This window comes from Salvelinus fontinalis, chromosome 27 (assembly GCF_029448725.1).
Source record: "Salvelinus fontinalis isolate EN_2023a chromosome 27, ASM2944872v1, whole genome shotgun sequence".
Taxonomy (NCBI): Eukaryota; Metazoa; Chordata; class Actinopteri; order Salmoniformes; family Salmonidae; genus Salvelinus; species Salvelinus fontinalis.
In genome coordinates this window covers 18,847,298-18,873,079 of record NC_074691.1, presented here as the reverse complement: position 1 = coordinate 18,873,079, position 25,782 = coordinate 18,847,298, and the positions used below count along the sequence as shown (strand labels likewise).

Here is a 25,782-nt window from a genome sequence, read left to right as displayed (position 1 = left end):
TCCGCCAAAGCCCCCACCATTTCTCCTTCACCCAAATCCAGATAGCTGATGTTCTGAAAGAGCTGCAAAATCTGGACCCCTACAAATCAGCCGGGCTAGACAATCTGGACTCTCTCTTTCTAAAATTATCTGCCGAAATTGTTGCAACGCCTATTACTAGCCTGTTCAACCTCTCTTTCGTATCGTCTGAGATTCCCAAAGATTGGAAAGCTGCCGCGGTCATCCCCCTCTTCAAAGGGGGTGACACTCTAGACCCAAACTGCTACAGACCTATATCTATCCTACCCTGTCTTTCTATGGTCTTCGAAAGCCAAGTTAACAAACAGATTACCGACCATTTCGAATCCCACCGTACCTTCTCCGCTATGCAATCTGGTTTCAGAGCTGGTCATGGGTGCACCTCAGCTACGCTCAAGGTTCTAAACAACATAATAACCGCCATCGATAAGAGACATTACTGTGCAGCCGCATTCATCGACCTGGCCAAGGCTTTCGACTCTGTCAATCACCACATTCTTATTGGCAGACTCGACAGCCTTGGTTTCTCAAATGATTGCCTCGCCAGGTTTACCAACTACTTCTCAGACATAGTTCAGTGTGTTAAATCGGAGGGCCTGTTGTCCAGATCTCTGGCAGTCTCTATGGGGGTGCCACAGGGTTCAATCCTCGGGCCGACTCTCTTCTCTGTATACATCAATGATGTTGCTCTTGCTGCTGGTGATTCTCTGATACACCTCTACGCAGACGACACCATTCTGTATACTTCTGGCCCCTCTTTGGACACTGTGTTAACTAACCTCCAGACGAGCATCAATGCCATCCATACAACTCTCCTTCCGTGGCCTCCAACTGCTCTTAAACGCTAGTAAAACTAAATGTATGCTATTCAACCGATCACTGCCCGCACCTGCTCGCCCGTCCAGCATCACTACTATGGACGGTTCTGACTTAGAATATGTGGACAACTACAAATACCTAGATGTCTGGTTAGACTGTAAACTCTCCTTCCAGACTCACATCAAACATCTCCAATCCAAAATTAAATCTAGAATCGGCTTCCTATATCGCAACAAAGCATCCTTCACTCATGCTGCCAAACATACCCTTGTAAAGCTCCAGCAGGTATATCTCATTGGTTACCCCCAAAGCCAATTCCTCCTTTGGTCGTCTTTCCTTCCAGTTCTCTGCTGCCAATGACTGGAACGAACTGCAAAAATCTCTGAAACTGGATACTCATATCTCCCTCACTAGCATAAAGCGCCAGCTGTCAGAGCAGCTCACAGATCACTGCACCTGTACATAGCCCATCTGTAAACAGCCCATCTATCTATCTACCTCATCTCCATACTGTATTTATTTATTTATCTTGCTCCTTTGCACCTCAGTATCTCTACTTGCACATTCATCTTCTGCACATCTACCATTCCAGTGTTTCATTGCCATATTGTAATTACTTCGCCACCATAGCCTATTTATTGCCTTAACTCCCTTATCTTACCTCATTTGCACTCACTGTATATAGACTTTTGGTTTTCTTTTGTACTACTGTATTATTGACGATGTTTTGTTTATTCCATGTGTAACTCTGTGTTGTTGTATGTGTCGAACTGCTGTGCTTTATCTTGGCCAGGTCGCAATTGCAAATGAGAACTTGTTCTCAACTAGCCTACCTGGTTAAATAAGGGTGAAATAAAATAAAAGTGTGTGTGTGTGTGTGTGTGTGTCATAGGCAGCCTGGCTGTGTGGAGAAGAAACTGCTTCTGTATCCATAAGTGTCCAGATATCCTTTGATATGTTTGAATCATTCTCGACTATAATGTGATTTGTGGATTCAAATAAAGTATTTTATATATATATGTGTGTGTGTGTGTGTGTCTGTGTGTGTGTGTCTGGTGTGTCTCCATCCAGTCTCGAATGAGTCCGGACTCCAGGAAAGCCTGTCCCCGTCTGGGCTGGGGCAGAGACCTTGTCACTGGGGGGGTCAGTGGCACACTGCAGCCCTTCTTCCTCTGGATAGACCCCCGGCGGATCCCCCTGGCTCCAGGAAGAACACTTCAAATGAGGGAGCAGGAAGAGCCAGGCCAGGGAACTCTGTAACAGAGGACCTGGAGCAGAGGCCATGCATTAGAGCACTGACCTTTCGCTGCAGGACTGGAATTAATGCATGTTGCCCAATGTCTGTGATACAACCATGGTTTGGTTGCCCTGTCTAGTTAAATTTGAGCATTCTGAACTTTATTGAACTCATCTGTTTTTTGCTGAGCATATTTACCTTTTTTTGATTAGCCTCATTGATTTGAGTGTTTGTGTGTGGGTGTGTGACCAACGGTAATCAATGTCAAGTTACAGAGAGGTTGTTTGTGGTGAGGACAGTTAACTCACACCACTCATTCTCTGGGCTTGCCTTAACACGGGGCTATCTCTTCAAATCAATTGGCCAATGATGACCGGAGTGGACAGGTACTTGTGTCTGCCAACATATATAAAAATAATATTTTGAGTGAGCCTTTAATCAATGCTAATGCAGATACCTACCTAGGTTGCATCTATGTGTCCTATATTGTTCTCTCTCTCTCTCTCTCTCTCTCTCTCTCTCTCTCTCTCTCTCTCTCTCTCTCTCTCTCTCTCTCTCTCTCTCTCTCTCTCTCTCTCTCTCTCTTGTGCTCTCTCTCTCTCTCTCTCTCTCTTGTGCTCTCTCTCTCTCCCTCTCTCACTCTGCCTCACATTTAAAAAATATTTTTCTCTCCTACTCCTATCCTAATACATTGGAGTTCTATTGGACAAATAAGACATACAATTGGTCACTATGATGCGTGTGTGTGTGTGTATGAGTGAGCATGAGCTGCTGTGTGTTATTTTTAGGTATATGTGTTGTGTTTGTGGATTAGCTTTGTTTGTTCAATTTGGGCTAGGGAGTCGGGAGGGAGACACATAGGTCTGTGCATACTCTGTTATCCCGGAGTTTGTCTTTGACTAAATTATTAACTTAGTCCTCCAGCTGTAGCTTCTCATGTGTGATAAATTGTGCTGAATAGGAGTTTAGTCACACCATTATAAGAGCTATGTAAACACACTTCAAACACCGGATAATTAATTAGATACACTGCTCAATTCTATAAGAGTTATTTTCCCCGTTGGAATCCCTTGTTTTAAAGCTTTTTATACAGCACAATAATTAATTTTCTAATGCTGTCTTTGATGTGAGTAATAGTTGAAATACCACTTCAGCTTTGATTGTCTGTTTATGATACAATACCATGATGTGTCTCATGATCACTTTCACCGCACACTGCTGGGCCAACCCACCATTCACATGGTGGCCAACTGTATGGATCTAGCTGCTGATTGACAGCCCATCACAGCCACTCTATAAACCCATGTATCGAGGGGAGTTGCCCTGCCTTCTGCGTATGTGTGTGGTTTATCAAAGGTGTATTTTTAGTGGTTGAGGCACAGGGATCCCAGGCAGACCCCAGGACCTCTCCCAGTGATAAGCAATGGCCAAAGTCCGCTAGCCTGGGCCTGGAGAGTGAACAGTACACACACACACACACACACACACACACACACACACACACACACACACACACACACACACACACACACACACACACACACACACACACACACACACACACACACACACACACACACACACACACACACACGCACACACACTCTCACAGGGTATAGCAGATAAGCTGCTGATAGTGTAGGCCTCAGTGGCGACACTGCGTGGTAGGCAGCGGGGACAGAAGTGTGTGTATGTGTGTTGGGTGTAGAGAGAGGTAAAGTAGGGGTAAGAGTGGGATGGGGTTAGGTGGAGGTGAGGTTGACGTAGGCACAACAATCGATGCACGACAATGAAACGGTGGGTTCATGTAGGGTTCAGATACCAGGTTAAAGACAAAGAGATGAGTAAGAGAAGGAGAGAGTGGTGGAGATACACAGAGAGAGGTTGTGTACTTTTATGGTTGTCGCTGTTGTTTTTGTTGAACATATTTGCTTTGGCAATGCAAGCCCCCTCACTTTTCATGACACTTTATTAAAGTTTATTGAATGAAAAGCTGTTCACCCCTGTCACTTATAGTGCTGTTCCTCCTGATGTCGAAACAGTGAAAAAGACAACAAAAACAGAACGAGGAAGTGAGAGGAGAGAAGTGTTTCAATCCAGAGATAGATAGGAAGTACGTCACGATAAGAGAGGGAATATTCTTGTTTTGAAAGGATGAGCGTATACAGGACAGAGAGAGGGGACGGAGAGAGCGAGTGAGAGATAGACATTGAGTGATAGAAAGCAATGGAGAGCGATAGAGAAGGTGAGGCACAGAGACGGAGTAGGAGAGAAGAGATGGAAGCTACAGGAGGAGCAGTGGAAACAATAGGGCTCCATACTGCTCTTTCTTATCTGTCTGGGGCCTTATCCAGAGGGCTGGCTCTGTTAGTGTAACCTCCCTCCATCCCCCTCTCCTTGCGGGCCACTGGACACCCTTATCAGGCCAGGGCTGACGTCAGGCAGGGGCTAGGGAGCAAGGGGAATGGGGGCGAGCAGGGGAGACAGGGGGGGCCGGAGACGGACCCTGATAGGGGGAGAGAGACAGCCTCCTCTGGGCTGTGGGAACCAGGAGGCTGGGCCCTCCCCGACCCACTGACCCTGCACGTCCACCACATACAACACACACATCAGTACCAGGGTATGGGCTGGCCCAGTGTGTCTGTCAATAGAGCCAGTACCAGGGTATGGGCTGGTTCCGTGTGTCTGTCAATAGAGCCAGTACCAGGGTATGGGCTGGTCTAGTGTGTGTCTGTCAATAGAGCCAGTACCAGAGCGTGTTGTTGTGTGCTTGTGTGTTTTTGTCTGTGTTCAGGAGTAATGCCAGCTCCAGACTTAGACATATCCCATTTGCTTGTATGTGTGTGTGTGTGCATCCTAAACCAGCGACAGAATCCAGATAATGACAGAAATTCTTATGACTGTCATTTTCCAAGTTAGGACCTTTGAACATTACTGAACTAACCACGTACAAAAATATACAAGCTCACTGCATAGCAAAATGCTTTGAACATGTCACTTTGAGTTCTATGCTCTCCCTCTGAACCTCTCAACACACACTCTCTGCAGTGTTATCAAAAATCACACACACACGATAACAAAAAGCAATGATGCATACTTTTATTACATAACTAGTAATGTCTTAACTATTAAACACGTCATCATTTAGTGATAAAAAAATAAAGGGCACTTATTCTGTCAGGGCTCAGCCCATGCATCTCCGTAAAAGCCTGTGTGGCCTGGGCCATGAGCCGTGGAGGTGGAGTTCTGCCCGGAGTCAGGGCTAGCTTCACCCTGCACTGACATACAGTCACACCCTGACAGCACAGACATACTGTCACATACCTGTCCTTGTGCTTGTATCTACCCCCCTCCAGGTGTCGCCCATCTTCCCCAATATCCCCTGTGTATTTATACCTGTGTTTTCTGTCTGTCTGTGCCAGTTCGTCTTGTTTGCCAAGTCAACCAGCGGTTTTCTCCTAGCCCTGTTTTTTTCCAAGTCTCTGTTTTTCTTGTCCTCCTGGTTCTGACCCTTGCCTGTCCTGACTGAGCCAGCCTGCCGTACCACTCTGCCTGCCCCTGACCTCGAGCCTGCCTGCCGTACCACTCTGCCTGCCCCTGACCTCGAGCCTGCCTGCCGCCCTTTACTGTTTTGGACTGGCTATGAACTCTTGCCTGTCCCCGACCTGTCTTTTGCCTACCCCTTGGACTATAATAAATATCAGAGCTCAAACCATCTGCCGCCTGTGTCTGGATCTGAGTCTCGCCTTGTGTCGTTACACACACATAAATTATACTGGGATATAAATCACTGAAGACTGCTGGGTTAAGGAGGTACTTAGCCCTGAGCTGGGGTATGGCTTTTGTCACGTTAGAGATGTTGAAGAACGGAGAGAGACTGTGTGTGTGTTTGTTGGGAGGGGGGTTAACAGGTGCAAGTTGCAAAGAGAGACGGGTAGTGGGGGGTTAAGGTGAAAGTGGCAAAATCTCACATCATTACTTGCAGGTGCAATCCTCCCCAAATACACACTTTCACACAAGGAGGTGCTTGCAATTAACAACTTATGCACTGTCCTTAATCTTTTCAGTGACTATCTCACAAGTCCTAATCACCTGAACACTGAAACAGTCTTCCACAAAGCCTCACAGTATTTTCTATCTCCCATCATTACACTCCTTTCTCCTCAGTGAAAGGAGTGAGAACATCAATCTCTCAGTCTCTCCATATATTCAGGCCCAGCTCCGTCCGGGTCTTTGGGTCCGGGAGATGTTTTCGGAGATGGATCTGTCGGATGAGCGAACGGAGACAATGTTATCTGTGTGTTGTCCTCGATAAGGGGGAAGATTTGTAACGGTTGCCCTGGTACTGTATCAGTCCCTCTGACCTTTCAGACAAACAGGGAGGAGGAAGAGAAGTGTGGCCTTGAACAGCTAGCCGGAGAGAGGGAGAGAATATAGAGAGGGAGGCAGAAGGAGGGAGGGAAGGTCAAAATACAGAGTAAAAGAGAGGGAGGCAGCAATTGATAATGAAACAGAAAGGGTTGTGAAGGTGGAAAGAGGTAACAGGGAGGCAGAGAAAGAGAGGGGGAGAGAGGGAAGGAGTCTTAGAGCTGCTCATTTCCTCTTCTCCACCTCCACCTTGTTCTCTCTCACTCTCTTTGTCAACGGCCACCGCGGCCTTGGGTGTAAATAATTGTAGAAGAAGTGAGAGAAAGAGAGGAGGGAACCATAGGAGAGGAAGCATGGGAGGAGAGAAGAGGTGAACTGGAGGAGCAGAATAGCCTCCTTTTCTTCTCTTGTTCTCTCTTGTTCTGTTTCTGACATTTTTCTAGGCGTTGGGCCTCAATTTTTACTGTATCTGTTGCGATGACTAGCAACAGACATCTAAAGGATCAGTTTAGATTTGACAGGGTTTACATGGTATTGTATTTACACTTGCCTTGCTTTTGTCTCCTTTTGCCCAAAATCCTCAAGTAGATGTTTATAAACTCTATTTGGTATGCGTGGCATACGTGTGTATTACAAGAATAAAGATTAGTCACCTCTGAAACACGAGGGAATCCACCACCCTCTAAGACCCTCTTTCTGCCTGTTGAAGTGCCCCCTCAATGCACTCTGTGTGATAGGATAAGCAGGAGCCTCATTAGGCTTTTTAATTGGTCGGTTTATTTAGAATGGGCTGTCTGTGGTCAGATCCCGGACCCGCCTGGCCTCGCGCCAAACTAAAGTAAACTGACATTACGCAGGCCAACTAACAGATCACAGAGTACAACATCCAAACATCATAACCACTATATCAAAGGTGTGTGTGTGTGTGTGTGGTGCATGGTGTCTCTCTGAAATGTATAGTGGATTATGTAACATTGTCAAAGACAGTCCTCTCTGAATGTGTCTTCTGGGCTACGAGGTGACTTGCAATATGTAATGTGTGTGTGTTTTAGCGGTCCGTGTGTGCCTGTGGCGTCTATAGCTTGCGGGGGATCCATCATAGCTTATCATTGTAAGTAAACATGACAGGCTGGACGAAACATCTTGTAAGCCGGCAGACCTGCTATCTACCCACAAAGCATGATGATGGAGTGATGTGGCGCTAGGATTGACTAGCCAGAGTCTGAGTGTGTGAATGGGGGTACACACAAACACACAAACACAAGGAGTTGACAGACATACACACATATACACACATGTAGACACTCAGACAAACAGTAAGTACACACTTAAGTTACCTGTAAATCCTGACCTACTACCTTTACATTACATGGAAAGATGAATTATTGTACTGCAGTAAATTCAAAACCCAGTGATAATTCATTTTCTCTGCAGGGATTTATGACTGTGATTTACTAGCCAGCGGTTGACAAGTCTGTAGTTTTACACCTGAATTCAGATTACAGGACTTTTTCTCTGGAAAGTGAACGTGGAGACGGGCCCTTTTTTTATGGGGGATGAGGTTACGCATCATTAGTGACATACGGAGGTCTGGTAGCTTTAGATCATTCACATTAGCCAGTTAGCTAGCGTGATCCTGAGGATGTCTGTAGGGCCATCAGAGTTTAGAGGCTTTATATGACACACTGGAAAATATGGTATTTTCATAACCAGCTAATGAAAAACAATCCTTGACCTGTAGGCAACTTAGTCCAGTCAAATATGAAACAAACTGAACAACACCATAGGCACACCACAGGTGTGTACATGCCTATGCGCATGCGTGCACTGTGGTAAGTATGTGTGTGTGTATCCTGGGGTCAGAGTCTGTGTGTCATCTGCTTGTTACAACACCATTGATAAGCCAGGTAAACAGCATGGCACTGATTGCTTCACCACCGTCATGTGAACGAGAACACAGAGGGACACGTCGAGACGCCCTGACACACATACAGAGACAATGGGTGTGTGAGAGTGTGTGTGTCTACTTACGGGTGCCTATTTTGTCTCTGTGTTTGGCTGGATATTTTCAAGTGCAGGCGGGGAATTGCCAGTTATCACGGCAAAATACAAGACATGACTCAGCAAATAATACTCGAAGCGGAACCCAGAGTTAAACAAGTCACAACAGTCCACAATTCCGACTCATATTGATGTTTTGTATTTGAGAGGGGAGAACCGTCACAACAGTTCCTATAATATGTCTCACTCACCTGTGGTAGACTTCAAAGAACTACACTGGAAGGAATCTGTACAGAGTTGAATTCAATATACATTTAATATATTCATATTGTTTACTTCCTGGGTCAAAGGTCACATGCTGCAATGTTTCAGCTGATTGGCAGATTGACGTTTGGGGTCGTGTCACATGACAGGATACAGTAGGCTTGTATCTGTATCTGTTATGATTAGGCATCCCTCTATCTATCTATCTCTTCTACCATGCACTCCGTCTATGCCATCCCTCTCTTCACTCGCCTCTATTTCCCACCTTGTTCTTCTCTCTCTATACATCTATGTGGGTAGTCTGACTGTCTGGTGGGGGGGGGGGGGGGGGGGGGGGGGGGGTCATTGACCCCCTGCTGACCCAGGAGATGCCACTCTTTATCAGTCAGAGGCACATCAGACAGGACGCTCCCAGACCACCGGGGGAGACAGACCACTATAGTCAATCACAGACTACCTCTCACACTACTCTGGCCCACCACAAACCACTGTGGCTCCCTACAGACCACTAAGGCCCACCACCCACCATGAGGGCTTCCACATGTGTCACTCAGGCCTGTGCTTCCACTATGTTTTATCTGATCTATTCAAGCCATTTATCCCTCCCTCTCTTTCTAGCTCTAATGCCATATTTACTAGCAGTGTGTTCTCTCTTTCTCACTGAGGGTCTACAATACTGTATATTTGACTTATTATCTCACTCCATCTCTCTCTATCACATCTCATTACCTCTGAACACACCGCTAGTAGATCTGTCACAGTTGTATGTTTATGTTGATAAGTGGGACCACACAAACAGTCTTAATAGAAACCCTTGTCATTGGTTCTCCCTGATCCCCTCTTGACTAGGGTAGCATGTTACCTAGGAGAAGTACAAGAAACAAACTACACTAATTCTACGTATCAGTACGCAATTGTTTCATCGATTTATTTCACACAAACATAATTTCACAGCAATTCACAACATACTGATTGTAAGCATATTATGAAATATGCATAGACTAAATCATTTTACTACAATCTCTACTGGCAATGAGGTTATAAGTATGAATTATTATGGCAACATTGTGACCTCAGTCCTCTTTGTGACATGTCTTTTTGGTCTGTTTAGGTTTTTTGGCCTTTTGTTGCCACAATGTACTTGAAGTTATCAGTGGCTGTAGTCTAAGCTCTGTGAGTGTGACGTATGAAGAAAATTATTTTAAAGATTTTCAAGGTTAACATTTCTGTCTGTCTTCCCTGGGTCGGACCTTGGTGTCTATAACATAATGCTTTGCGTAAAGGTCATTTTCAGAATTGAGACTTAGATGTTAGGGGTAGTTTTCCACTGTCTCAAAACAATGTACAGCAGCACAGAGGCTTTGAAGTCTTCCTCTCTTCCCATCCTCTCCATCATTTATCTCTCTCCGTCTATCCTTTATTGAAGAAATGTGATGGTTTCATAATAAAATCCCCAAAGAACATAATTTATATTATCACATGCCTCTATCAATCAACTATCATTCCAGATGATGAAAGAACATTGTTTTCAGTTCTAAAAAGATGCTACGTTTGCCCTTTTGTCCCCCTGTCTCCCCTTACTCAACTCCACTCCTCTCCTGCAACATAAATTCCTGTGTGTGTATGTATGGCTTTGATCTCAGACTGTATTCCCTCGAAGCAATAATCCTAAAACGCTAGCTCTGTAATGGTACCAAGCTGTTTGTGAGCCCTGGTGGGATGGTACCGTAAAATTCAAATATCAGAGTCCACAACAGGACCAGCTGTATGTATACTGTTCTTGTGACCCGTGTATAGACATGTGTAGACTAGGGAGGCAGAGAGAGATTATAGGGGAGATGGGCTTGGACTATTGAACGGAATACAGATGTAGGATCTTAATTTGATCACTCTTTTGTTGATGAGAATTTTTATGCACAGCAGGAAATGAAAAATTGTAGTGTATTCAAGGTTTAAAAAGGCTTGTAAGTTTGTAATTTCCACTTAAAAATGTCAGACTTGATTTGCCCTAAGCTAAAATGTATCCTATCTATTAATTATAGTCCACATAATAATTAACATTTCCTGTTGTTGCAGGATTCTTTCATGCTTTAGCAAATTGGGTCAAATTAATATCTTACATCTGTACTGTAGGGGCCACATCTTGAAGGCATTACTCAGCAAAGAGTCAAAAGTTTACAGGAGCTCATCCTTGTCTTTTTTAGTACTGTTTGCTTACAATGCAGTTGGGCTATGTTCTGGTCTGGCTTTCTCTCTCTCTTTCTCCCTACTTCTCTTCTTTATCTCCATGCAGACAAACTATGGTTCAATTGCCCCTAAGGTGCTCAAATGTTTGGAGCCATGAGACAAACAGCAAGAGAGAGATCATTTCTTAATTAAATGTTGACAAGGTGGCAGGGAGAGAGAGGTTTTGGGGGTGGTGTGTGTGTGTGTGGGTGGAGGGGGTGGGGTTATTGTAGGGTGTGGACAGGCAAGGGAGGTAGGGGGATATGGTATGACTTTTGAAGAGAAAGTGCGATGCTTCCCAGAGCCCTAGGGTCTTGCCAACACAAACCCTGCTCCCTACCACGATCCCCCACAATCCTCCGCTGCAGTCAGGGGGCTGGCCGTCTGAGCGGCAAGGGGAAGGGACACACCGGCGCCATGGCGATTCCTTAGACAGCTTATCTCCCCCCCACCCCCTCTGTGATAGTGCTGTCAAAATAACTGCCAAGATACATAGCAGTCAGGAACTGGTTAAAACCTGCATGGCCCAATCGGCCAGCCGACTGTGTCTCAGTCTCTCTCCAGACTTTGAGGGCTCTGAGACCCAGGTTCCACAAACACAGGGAATCTCTGTCTCAAGGCTACTTTCTCAGACTGTGGCCTAGGTCTCTCTCTCTCTCTAATGAAGACACTGCTGCTGTGGCAATGATTTCAAACTCTGAGATTGAAGTGATTTAGGAGTTTGTCATTGTTTGACTTTTGCTAAATTGGGATGAGATTTAGATAAGCTAGATCAGGGATTCATCATGAAGGGCCGCAGTGGCTCGCAGGTCTGCATACCCACATCCATACCTACACATGCAGTCAAAGCCGGCCATAGCCTTTTGGAAATGTTATTGGGGGGTCCCCCCACCTTGCAAGCAAAACATTTTAGCGGCCCCCCTCTTGACAGTGGGGAGTAAAAAGTTACGATAATTTCCTGTAATTCTACACATTTTGCCATGGCGCGTAGAGAAGATTTTATAACTAATTTCATGCAATTCGAATCATTTTGCCATGGGGCGGAGAGAAAAATGTCAAGTTGTACAGCTTTCCTGCACTTCTACAAATTTTGACAAAGGGTGGAGAGAAATGTTTGAAGTTTTTTAAATTACTGGCCCAATGCTGTTAACCGCTAGGCTACCAGCTGCTCTATACTGGTAGTAGTGCTGGTAAATTGACACCGCTCTGATATCCAATAGTCTTTACCGGCTGTGTGTAATAACACTTAAGATTTTCTGGGACAACAATGTAATAAATAACACATTAAAAAAACAAAATACTGCAACGTTTCCTAAGGACTAGAAGCAAGGCAGCCCTCTCTGTTGGCCCCATTTTATCTTGGTGAGAGTGACTAATAAATTCAGTGGACCCCACAAAGTTTGGTAATTCGATCATGATTACTACAAGTTTAGATAACTGGCTAGACAAACTTACCAATCTAAATTTGTTTTGCTGACATGGGCTAATTGTGTGACTGGCAGTGACTGACATAACAAGATAAAAACTGCTGATGCACAAACACATTTTGAAATCACACCTTTTGTATTGCACTATTGTAACTCTCAACAGTAAGTTGAGACACCAACTAAGTTCCCCAAAAAATGATTTAAAAAAATATATATATATATACACAGTACCAGTCAAAAGTTTGGACACACCAACTCATTCAAAGATTTTTCTTTATTTGTACTATTTTCTACATAGTAGATTAATAGTTAACATCACAACTATGAAATAACACATATGGAATCATGTAGTAACCAAAAAAGTGTTAAACAAATCAAATCCACCCTTTGCCTTGACATTTTTGTACATTGTTGAAATTCTCTCAACCAGCTTCATGAGGTAGTCACCTGGAATACATTTCAATTAACAGGTGTGCCTTGTTAAAAGTTAATGCATTTGAGCCAGTCAGTGGTGTTGTGAAAAGGTAGGGGTGGTATACAGAAGATAGACCAAGCCCATATTATGGCAAGAGCAACTCAAATAAGCAAAGAGAAACAACAGTCCATCATTACATTAGAACTTAAAGGTCAGTCAAATGTCAAGAACTTTGAAAGTTTCATCAAGGGCAGTCGCAAAAACCATCAAGCGCTATGATGAAACTGGCTCTCATGAGGACTGACACATGAAAGGAAAACCCAGAGTTACCTCTGCTGCAGAGGATAAGTTCATTAGAGTTACCAGCCTCAGAAATTGCAGCCCAAATAAATTCTTCACAGAGTTCAAATAGAAGACATACCTCAACATCAACTGTTCAGAGGAGACTGCGTGAGTCAGGCCTTCATGGTCGAATTGCTGCAAAGAAACCACTACTAAAGGACACCAATAAGAATAAGAGACTTGCTTGGGCCAAGAAACACAAGCAATGGACATTAGACCAGTGGAAATCTGTCCTTTGGTCTGATGAGTCCAAATTTGAGATTTTTGGTTCCAACCGCCATGTCTTTGTGAGACGCAGAGTACTGTAGGTGAACGGATGATCTCCGCATGTGTGGTTCCCACTGTGAAGCATGGAGGAGGAGGTGTAATGGTGTGGGGGTGCTTTGCTTGTGACACTGTCAGTGATTTACTTAGAATTCAAGGAACACTTAACCAGCATGGCTACCACAGCATTCTGCAGCAATACGCCATCCCATCTGGTTTGGGCTTTAGTGGGACTATCACTTGTTTTTCAACAGTACAATGACCCAACACACCTCCAGGCTGTGTAAGGGCTATTTGACCAAGAAGGAGAATCATGGAGTATAGAATAACTATCTTCAAAGTAATGACTCGGGACGTCGGGTTTGATATGAAAGCTTCTTTTAGTAATAATTCTTGATCACGTTACATTTAACAACTTTAGATTCTACAGAGCAATGCCAGCAAGCTGCTGGCGCAAAGGAGCCATCAATCACCTGTTAATTGCACTTAACTAGCGCGTTCACTCTCTACTTCCTGTCGCAAGGCATTCTGGAACTTGCAGTCAAAAGCGTAATTCAATACTAACCAATACAATTACATATGTAAATAACTGTAAAGAAATATCTTTAGATACAGCTCAATGAATTAACTTAAACATTAACTCTGTAACACATTAAAGTTACAACATCCTCCCCCCCCCGATGAACAACTGTGTTCATCTAGATCTCTAGGCAGTACATCAACTGAATAGGTCTCCTCAACAAAGTCCATGAAGCAGTACGAACTGAACATGATCTAACTAGGCCATCTCGGCCTGGAAACAGTTCCTCAATCTTTCCTAGTTTATAGGTTTGTCTGAGTGTGTTATCTTCTCCTATGAGTACAACGTCACTCGCTTTCAGTGGGGTGGGCTGTGGTGTATCACAGCGGTGTGCTGACTTTAGATCCAGCAAGTAGTCTCTTCGCCAACTGTTCCAGAAGCTGGTCACAAGTCTCTGCCTGTACTTCCATCTGCGTGTCATGTCCTCCTTGTTTAGCGTTGGGTGCTGAGTGTCAGCTGGAAATGGCTTTGGAGGCATAGAGGCTAGTCGTTTACCCACCAGGAAGTGTGCTGGGGTCAGGGGTTGTGGTTTATCCACTTCATTGTGCACGAAGGTCAGAGGCCTAGAATTTAGAATTGCTTCAACCTCTGTCAGGACTGTGCACATCTCTTCAAAGTTGAGTGAAGCTCTCCCAAGAACCTTTTGCAGGCATGTTTTCACTGACCTGACAAGTATTTCCCAGAATCCGCCCCACCAGGCTGCTCGCTCGGCGATGAACCTCCAGGTGATGCCCCTTTCTGAGAAGAAAGCCAAAAGTTGGGGTTCTTCGATTGCCTTCCACAGCTCTTTCAAGTCCTGATCAGCTCTCTTGAACGTTTTTGCATACATATGGTGTTGTGTTCAGCAACACGTGTTGGTTAATTGAAGCTCAATTTAATCCGTTGTCTGAGTAGATTACTTTGCATAATCCTCTCCTTGAGATTAATCTTTTTAGAGCTAACAGGAATTTCTCTGTGGACTGATCTGAGACCAGTTCCAAATGCACTGCTCTGGTTACAGCACAAGTGAACAGTGCAATGTATGACTTCTTCAGAGACCCATTTTCTTTCACATAGAGCGGTCCTGCAAAATCCACACCTGTGACTTCAAATGGTGGCGATTCAGTTATTCTGTCTTTTGGTAAAGGCGCAGTGACCTGCTGTCCGGCCCTTGCCTTGAATCTTTTGCACACTATACATCTTGCCACTGTGCTCTTGACTAGCTGCCTAGCACGCAAGATCCAGTATCGCTCTCTGATTTGTACTAGAGTGTCTCTTGCTCCAGAATGCATCACCTTCTCATGGTGGTACTGTATCAGCATTTCTGAGTATCTGTACTTGTTGGGCAGAACCCATGGGTGCTGCTCTCTGAATGTGAAGCTGGACTGTTGCAGTCTTCCTCCTACACTGAGTAGTTCGTGTTCGTCCAGGAACGGTTTCAGTTCTCTGATTTTACAGGCATTGTTTAGGCTTTTTCCTGCCTTCAGTAGTTTGATCTCCTGTCCAAAACTCTGTTGTTGTGTTACCTTAATCCAGTACTTTTCTGCATCGAACAGTTCGTCAGCAGTCAGTTCACCTTGTATCTTTATGGTTGTACAAGCATTGGCTATGAATCTCTTTATCCAGGCGGTGACTCTGAACACTCTTTTCAGTTTGCTGTACCTTTCAAGCTCCAACACAAGTTCAGTGATTGCTGTGCTGTTTGCTGCGAGTTGTACAGTAACCTGGCAGCTGGACTTGAGTTCTATATTCACCTCTTCCGGAACCTTGTTATCATCAGTCTCTTCGGACTGATTGGGTGATATCAGAATTCTGGGTCCATTCCACCATAGCTCGCTCTGTGTCAAGTTTCGAACAGTTTGTCCTCTTGTAGGGAGGTCAGCTGGATTAGTTTTCCCTTCAATATGTGACCATGACTCTGGATTGGTCAAGGACTGGATCTCCATCACTCTGTTCGCAACAAACTGTTTCCATTTCTGAGCTGAGCTGCAAATCCAATGCAGCACGATCATCGAGTCTGTCCACATTTGGATCTGTTTTTCTTCCAATTTCAGTGTGGTCATCAAGTTGTTTGCGAGTCTCGCTCCAATCACAGCTCCCATGAGCTCCAGGCGTGGCAGCGTCATTTTCTTGAGTGGGGCTACCCTGGACTTGGATGCGACTAGACTTGTTGTTTCCCTGCCTTGTGATTCGCCTTGCAAGTAAGCTACTGCACTGTAAGCCCTTTCACTTGCATCACAGAACACGTGTAGTTTCAGTGTGGCTATTCTGTGGCCGCATGTCTGTTCTGTACCACCTTGGTATGGTGAGCTAGTGTAACTGGGGTAGTTCTGAACACCACTGTTGCCATTCTCGTGTCAGATCAGGTGGTAATTCTTCGTCCCAGCTGAGTCCCCTCTCCCACATTTCCTGGAACATGCACTTGATCCTGATGGTGAAGGGAGTTAAGAAACCAAGAGGGTCGAAGATACGTGCAGACGACTGTAGAACACTTCTCTTTGTGTTTTCCTTTTGCTTTAGAATGCTCAGTAGCGGCCTGAGGTCAAACACAAAGTCATCTGTTTCCGGTCTCCATACTAAACCTAAAACCTTCAGCACTAATCCTTGTGTTTCTAGCGTCAACGGGTGCTCAGTTGTCGTACTCTCCTCCCATTTTGTTTTTAATTCAGGAGAGTTGGTCATCCACTTGCAGAGGTCCATGCCTGCAATCGACAACATTCGCTTTGCAGTTGTTGTCACAAGGTAAGCCTCTTCAACATTGCGTGAACTTGAAATGAAATCATCTACATAGAGTGACTCTCTCAGTATCTCTACAACTTCTGGTTGTTCTGTTTCATATTGTTTCAGGTGCTTCCTGATTGTAGCTGCCAGCAAAAATGGACTTGGGGAAGCTCCAAATACCACTCTTTTCATCCTCAGCACACGCAGCTCCTCTTCATTTTCTCCCCTTGGTGGGCCTGTGAGCCATAGAAATCTCACGGCGTCTCTGTCTCTCTCTGCTAGGGATATCTGCAGGAAAGCTATCTTGATGTCTGCCATGAAAGCGATCTCATGTAGTCTGAACTTTATCAGAACGCTAAGCAGATCCGGATTCAGGTTCGGTCCTGTGAGTAGACAGTCATTGAGGGATGGACAGCCATCTTCATGGGACGAGGCATCAAACACCACTCTCAGTTTTGTTGTCACCTTATCTTCTCGGAGTATTGCATGGTGAGGTAAGTAGTATTTTACGTTGTCTGCACTTGATGCGTTGTCCTTGGGCACGTCCTCTGCCATATCCTGTTGTAAGTCGTCCTCTACCACTTCATTGTATCTGCTGTACAACGTCACATCCTTCTTCAGTCTTTTCTTCAGACCTTCAAACCGTTTCTTGGCGATTCTATAGTTGTCTTTGAGTTCTGGCATTTCTTGTTTCCATGGCAACTCCACGTGGTATTGACCATCTTTGAAGGTGGTTGTTTCCTCGAACCTCTGTAGAGCCTCAGTTTCCTCTGGGTTCTGTGTTTTCTCACTTATAATACCCAGAGACTCAAGCTCCCAGAATGCATGCAGTTGTTTGGAGACTAGTGTGTCTTCATCAAGTGGGAAGAACATGCTAGTTGCCTCGGCGACACTTGACATAACCACGGGTCCCTGCACCGACCATCCAAAGGTGCTCTCTAAAGCAACCAGCGTCTCCGTCAGTCGCTCCACTCTGCCTGATACTATCTGCCAGTAGTAGTCTGCTCCTATCAGGACAGAGAGTTCAGGATCATTGTCATCTCCTGGAAAGTCTGCGAGCTGCAGTCCCTTTCTATTGAGCTCATGTCGAATCTGTTCACCAGGAACCTTCATCACAGCTGTGCACACTTGTGGGGTTTCAATTGCCTCTATCTCTATTCTCTGCTGTTTGTCCCAGACATTCTCCAAGATGACTTTCACTGTGTTGCGTTGGGACGTTGCTGGGGCAGAGGAGCCAAACGTGTGAAGAGTGAGTGCCTCTTGTCTGATTACTGGTAGCTTCAAGCCCTTCACAAGATGTTCATGTAGGAAGCTTCTCTGACTGCCTCCATCTAGTAAGCAACGAGCTATCTTCCTGCCTGATGGGCCTTCTACTCATGCCTTTGCCGTTTGTAGCAACACAGTGTTCTGTCCATCTGGTTTCATCTTCACTGAATGGGGAATAACTGAGGAAACAACAGCATCTACAGAAACAGTAAGGGGTTGCACCTCACTCCTCTTACCGGTACACACAGGAATGTGATGTCTGCTTCCACATGTTGCACATGACACATCTTTGACTTTACAGAATTTTGCTATGTGTCTCTGTCCTAAACACACAAAGCATCTTCCCATTTTCTTTAGTTTCTCTTTGCGTGCAGCAATATTGTGGTCAGGGCAGTTTTCTGATTTGTGGTCTGCACTGTCACAGAATAGACAGTTTTGTTCCTTCTGGCTGGCTGTATGCAGTGCTGCAGCAGAGGGCATGTTGGGTCTTTTTGTTTTCATTTCATTTGAGAAGCATGACTTGTTCCATGGTTTGCTCTCTTTCTGTTGGTTGCATGATCTTGTCGTTTGTAGCGCTCTCTCCCTGCTCTGAACCTCCTTCTGTAGGAAACTGACAATCTCAGACACTTTCCATTCATCATCTACTCCCCTCTGACGACTATAGTCAAGAGCTATGTCCTCTGGAATCCTCTGCAGTAAGATTGGACATAGTAGGCTTCCATAGGTTTCTGACACTACACCCAGTGATTCCAGGCTCCTAATCTGAATTTCACATTCATCATATAGCTGCCTCAATGCATTTAGATCAGAGGATTTCTTCACAGGGGTGAGATTCAGCAGCTTTGACATATGAGCACTAATCACAAGATCTTTCCTTCCAAATCTGCTCTTGAGTAGAGCGATTGCATCATCATAGTTACTGTCTGTTAACATCAGTCCTGCTACTGCCTTTGCAGCTGGTCCAGTGAGATATGTTTTCAGATAGGTAAACTTCTCTTTATTACTCAGTGAATCATTGTTGTGAATAGCAGTCTCATACTGGCTCCAAAACTCCTGCCACATACTGACATCTCCATAGAATTTCTCAATAATCAACTTTGGTAGCCTTACTGATTGTCTCTGTGATCTGTTGGAGTTAGCGTCACTCACCCGTGCTGGTAGTGGATTGAGATCCTGGTTTTTCTTTATCACTCATTGTGCACGGCTCTTCAGCATGATCACGCGCTCTTTGTAATCCTCCGTGCATGCAATCTCTGCCTCCAATCCGTCCAATGGCGTTAACTGTTCAATTCCACGATCAAGTTCAAACAAACTGTCCTCCTTAGCTGATAGCAATTCCAACAATGTACTCAAGTGATCGGTATCCGGATTTGACTGGGATATTTCCACGTCAATCTGATTCAAAATCCGTGTTGTTGCACCTCGAATGGTACCCCGCTTTCGTCTCATTCTTTTGGTGTCATGCCGACGTTCCTCCTCAGCCATTTCAGCCGCTTCTTCGTTGCAGCTCATTTCCCGGGTTTCGGCACCAAAATATAGAATAACTATCTTCAAAGTAATGACTCGGGACGTCAGGTTTGATATGAAAGCTTCTTTTAGTAATAATTCTTGATCACGTTACATTTAACAACTTTAGATTCTACAGAGCAATGCCAGCAAGCTGCTAGCGCAAAGGAGCCATCAATCACCTGTTAATTGCACTTAACTAGCGCGTTCACTCTCTACTTCCTGTCGCAAGGCATTCTGGAACTTGCAGTCAAAAGCGTAATTCAATACTAACCAATACAATTACATATGTAAATAACTGTAAAGAAATATCTTTAGATACAGCTCAATGAATTAACTTAAACATTAACTCTGTAACACATTAAAGTTACAACATGGAGTGCTGCATCAGATGAGCTGGCCTCCATAAGCACCTGACCTCAACCAAATTGAGATGGATTGGGATGAGATGAACCACAGAGTGAAGGAAAAGCAGCCAACAAGAGCTCAGAATATGTGGGAACTCCTTCAAGACTGTTGGAAAAGCATTCCAGGTGAAGCTTGTTGAGAGAATGAGCGTGCAAAGCTGTCATCAATGCAAAGGGTGGCTACTTTGAAGAATCTCAAATATAAAATATATTTTGATTTGTTTAACACTTTTTTGGTTACTAAATGATTCCATATGGGTTATTTCATAGTTGTGATGTCTTCACTATTATTCTACACTGTAGAAAATAGTCAAAATAAAGAAAAACCCTGGAATGAGTAGGTGTGTCCAAACTTTTGACTGGTACTGTATATGTATTATTATTATTTTTAATTGGGGGGGGGGGGGGGGGATTGATCATTCGGCCTTAAATGGGGACTTGCAGCCTACTGGCTGCCAGCTGCCCATCCCTGGGCTAGATATTCAAGGTCTTTAAAATCAACAATCCAATGCAAAATCATGGCGCTCAGTGTCATCAAAAGCTGGGTCATACTTCATATTACATCAACTGTGCCACTTTCTGTTTGTGAATAACAGCAAGGGGACATTTATAATGACAATTCATGAGCTCATCAAGCGCCTTGCCTTTTGATTTCAGCCGAATAGCAATTGCTGTGATTAGACCGCCATCTAGCGGTGAAATCTGAAAAGGAGACAAAAAAATTACCCAAATCCATCGCTGGGTAAAGGGGATCGTAAGCGTTTTTCAATGTTCAAGTATGTGTTAGTTATGTCACTAGCACTGTCAAACGATAAGATGAGAAATTCTACAATAAGTAGCACTACAAAACGTATATTCCCTGACCGGGAATCGAACCCGGGCCGCGGCGGTGAGAGCGCCGAATCCTAACCACTAGACCACCAGGGAAGGATGCATATTTCTGCAAATTTAGATTACTTAAACAAATTATTAAAAAAACACTTCATTGCCAAAAGTATGTGGACATTGGTTCGTCAAACATCTCATTCCAAAATCTTTGGCAATAATATGAAGTTGGTCCCCATTTACTGCTATAAAAGTCTCCATTCTTTTGGGAAGGCTTTTCACTAGATGTTGGAACATTGCTCCGGGGACTTGCTTCCATTCAGCTACAAGAGCATTAGTGAGGTCAGGTACTGATGTTGGGTGATTAGGCCCGGCTTGCAGTCGCATTCCAATTCTTCCCAAAGGTGTTCAGTGGAGTTCAGGTCAGGTCTCTGTGCAGGCAAGTCAAGTTCTTCCACACCGATCTCGTCAAATCATTTCTGTAAGGACCATGCTGAAACAGGAAAGTGGCTTCCGAAAACTGTTGCCACAAAATTGGAAGCACAGAATCATCTAGAACATCACTGTATAGTGCTGTGACCATTTTCCAGTACACAACACACTGACGTCACTCACTGATGTGCGCACCTTGCACATCAGTGAGTGCGAAAGCCAATCGCCATCTACGCCCATTCAACATAGCCTGGATTTACGTTTTTATTACTTTTAAACAAAATTTCATTTTTTTTTTGGTTCACATACGCTGAACAGTCGCTAAGATGATATTTGGTTGTGATCTTTGCAAAACAACTATTTTGGATACAGCAATTGTTAGCTAGAATGGTAACGCTCATTGATATAGACTGTAGCAAAAGCTAGCCAAAGAGCCATTTTACTGGTTGAAATGTAAGTGTTTTTTTAAGTACAATGCAGTTGATTTGCAATAATGAGACAAACATTATATTAAGCAGGACATTCATACTAGCCTTAAAATCAAATTATAATCCAAAAGTAGTGTGATTTATTTTAATTTTTTTTGCATTGTTTGCTGTTTTCTTCTGTCTTTTCCTTTTTTCTCTTTAGGTCTTTAACTTGGTTGTTGGTGCATTGGGGGGTTATTGGGGGTGGGGAATGGAATTAATTGAATGTTTTTTTATTTTATTCTTGGGGGGGGGGGGGGGCGGTGGGAGGGGTCTCGATTGGTTGAGGTACAGCTATTGGGGAACTGTGGTGGGATCTTGGAGGGTTCGGGTTCACGTTTTTTGGCCTGGTGGTAGATTGGTCAACATGCCCTTGAGCAGGGCATTGACCATGGATGCTTCTGTGTGTCGCTCTGAATGGGAATCTGTTGGATGACTGGTATGATGTAGTTATTGAGCGGCTTCACTGCAAGTATATTGTATGTTTTTTGAATATTCAATCAATAAAAAATAAATACAGGTAAAAAAGTAGTGGTATCCCATCCTTTCAGGTTGTTGGCCTGAAGTAGGCCTAAATAGATTAAAATAGTGGAGAATGATATTTATTATAATTTGAGTGTAGTGTTAGATGATTGGGTAATTGCTGTGTTTTTTGTTGTTGATAAAAACAAATAAGCAAAGTATAAGGGAGTTATACTCCATTCTAGTAGGTGGCGATAATACAACATTTATTGGATGCCAACCGCCGTTAAACTTAATCGAAGAGAGGAGTAGGTGAAGGGAGAGGGTTTATACCCCACGCCCCCCCCCCCCCCGAAAAAAATAAATCTGTCCATGAAAATAAAACCACGAGGTGAGGAATTTGTGTTTGGTGGTCAATTAGTGGCGAATTTGGTCAACCAAAAATGTAATTGCACATTTTCTACGTGAGCCTCATTCGGTATAAGTTATGGTTAAGTTGTTACTAATGCCCTGACATAAGTGGACGCAGGTGGCATTTCGGCAAATATGGAGAAAGAAAAGAAACGACTATGTTGGAGTTGTACTAGTTTAACACACATCTGCCTCTTATTGGCTAGAATGGTCTCACCTGCCTCCCATCTGAGGACGTGCGTTTCCTTTGTTATAGAACATATTTGTCAGGACTGGTCGTATTTGCGTTATTTAGAATTGTGAAAATGCATGATTGCACCTAGCTAGCTTGGATAATATATTTTAATGGTTTTATGCATGTACATGCATGTAAGTCGTAACTAACGATAAAAAAGTAAACATTGTCAACCACGCTACTGAATTCATCCATTTTTTTTCTCCGCCTTTGTCACGATAAACAAACGCTGTAATGACATCAGCTGTCAGTGTTGTCTTGTGTGGACCTTGTCCCCTCCAGTTTTGCAGGCAGCAGACAGACAACAGACACCGGTTGCATCCATAGTCATCGGGAAATCTCTTTTTTCTGCACCACTGCCAGGAACATGTTAAGCAAGAAAAGCAGGATGCAGAAAGGTGGGTAACGATAAGTAGCTAGCTTTAGCATGTATGAACTATCTTGACTAACTACGAAATATATTGACTAGCTACATAACTAGTTCTCATTATAAACTCAACAAGCTAGCTAACGGTTAATTGAAAGGTAGATTAGAGCTACATTAACTAGCTCATATTTTTTTTGTCGTGTTGCTGTTTAACTTTGTCTAACGTTAGATCTCTTTTACCGATATCGAAAGGCTCAATGGTGGCTGTGTAATTTCTGCTGCACCTGTTACAGACATCGATATGCAATTATTGTAAAGTCCCTAACGTTAACAAGTTTTGACCGGTGTAGGCCGTCATTGTAAATAATAATTTGTTCTTAACTGACTTGCCTAGTTAAATAACTTAAAGGTTTTCAGAGATTCCCTGGTTGCCTTTGTTAATCTAATCTGTTCTTCGATGAGGTTTAACGGCAGTTGACATTCAAAAATGTTGCATTACCGCCACCCACTCGACTGGAGTACAACTCCCTTATACTTCCCCCCCCCAAAAGTAAATCAACAAATACCCCATCACCTAACCCTCCACTTACTTAAAACTCCACCACCCTACTCCACTATTTCAATCGATCTAGTCCAAAATTGCACGTCATGCAGTGCACGGCTCACCATCCAACTCTGTACTCACGCACGCTGGTTTGGTGCTTGTTCACTGGGGATGTAGTTACCAAAATAATACAACAATTACAATATAATATTTTGAACAATGTACCTGATAGAAACAGCACAAAATTGCACGTCATGCAATGCACGGCTCACCATCCAACTCTGTACTCCCGCACGCTGGTTTGGTGCTTGTTCACTGGGCATGTAGTTACCAAAATAATAAAACAATTACAATATACAATATAATATTTTGAACAATGTACCTGATAGAAACAGCACAAAATTGCACGTCATACAATGCACGGCTCACCTTCCAACTCTGTACTCACGCACGCTGGTTTGGTGCTTGTTCACTGGGCATGTAGTTACCAAAATAATACAACAATTACAATATACAATGTACCTGATAGAAACAGCACAAAATTACACGTCATGCAATGCACGGCTCACCATCCAACTCTACACTCACGCACTGTACAAAATATATGAACCCCCCCACCAGACACAGTAAGTTGCTAGCTAGTATTAGCGGGAATTCTCTACAACAAAATGCACAACAAATATTCACCAAAAAACGCTGCATCTTACATGTGATGTTCAAATAACATTTACAAACAAATTGATATATATTGTAAATTTAAATAATCACTTAGGAGTATAAAAATCACTTTTGACATACAGTGCTTTGCAACCAACAACTTACCTCTGGTTTGGTGCTTGTTCACTGGGACGTTTCTAACTGAAACATCCTCCCTCGTAAGCAAGCTACGCAAACCAGACAATAAGATGCCATGTTGAGTAGGTGAAGGCAAGACAAAACTAAAAACCGAAAACCCATTGGCTTAACAATAAAGTGGCAAGCGGAATCACCAATATAACCCTGTGACACTATAAACACTAAAAATCCAATCTTACTGTAGCATATGACAACTTCTGCACTACTCTAGCCCTGGAAACCCCAACCTGCCTCTCTCGTACGGGATGCCATGGGCACGCCTACAATTAACACATACCACTACTTTCCCCAATGCTACACATTCCTTTGTCTCATGCCCTTCTGCACACTTCTCACACCTAGGAACCTCCCTCCTACGCACTGCTGCCCATGAGCTTGACACCTGTAACAATGAAATGTATTCTGCACAAAAGCTTGTATGGGATAACATATACAGTACCAGTCAAAGTTTGGACACTCCTACTCATTCCAGGGTTTTTCTCTATTTTAACTATTTTCTCCATTGTAGAATAATAGTGAATACATCAAACTATGAAATAACACATGGAATCATGTAGTAACCAAAAAAGTGTTAAACAAATCAAAATATACACTGCTCAAAAAAATAAAGGGAACACTTAAACAACACAATGTAACTCCAAGTCAATCACACTTCTGTGAAATCAAACTGTCCACTTAGGAAGCAACACTGATTGACAATAAATTTCACATGCTGTTGTGCAAATGGAATAGACAACAGGTGGAAATTATAGGCAATTAGCAAGACACCCCCAATAAAGGAGTGGTTCTGCAGGTGGTGACCACAGACCACTTCTCAGTTCCTATGCTTCCTGGCTGATGTTTTGGTCACTTTTGAATGCTGGCGGTGCTTTCACTCTAGTGGTAGCATGAGACGGAGTCTACAACCCACACAAGTGGCTCAGGTAGTGCAGCTCATCCAGGATGGCACATAAATGCGAGCTGTGGCAAGAAGGTTTGCTGTGTCTGTCAGCGTAGTGTCCAGAGCATGGAGGCGCTACCAGGAGACAGGCCAGTACATCAGGAGACGTGGAGGAGGCCGTAGGAGGGCAACAACCCAGCAGCAGGTCCGCTACCTCCGCCTTTGTGCAAGGAGGAGCACTGCCAGAGCCCTGCACAATGACCTCCAGCAGGCCACAAATGTGCATGTGTCTGCTCAAACGGTCAGAAACAGACTCCATGAGGGTGTTATGAGGGCCCAACGTCCACAGGTGGGGGTTGTGCTTACAGCCAAACGTCCTGCACGGTGTTGGGCTCAGAACTTCACTACACCTACCACTTCAGAGACTTCGCCCTCACTCACTTCAATTTTTCCTCCTGTCTTTG

At 43.9% G+C, this 25,782-nt stretch overlaps 1 non-coding gene and 1 pseudogene across 1 annotated transcript; one reads left to right on the top strand and one right to left on the bottom strand.

Annotated features, from left to right (window-relative positions):
• Positions 1–20,695: 20,695 nt before the first annotated feature.
• trnae-cuc (transfer RNA glutamic acid (anticodon CUC)) lies at positions 20,696–20,767 on the bottom strand. Its single transcript has one exon. It is a non-coding gene; the product is annotated as a tRNA-Glu (tRNA).
• Positions 20,768–22,692: 1,925 nt separating this feature from the next.
• Positions 22,693–25,782, top strand: part of LOC129825224 (nuclear receptor coactivator 7-like) — a 29,439-nt pseudogene continuing 26,349 nt past the window's right edge.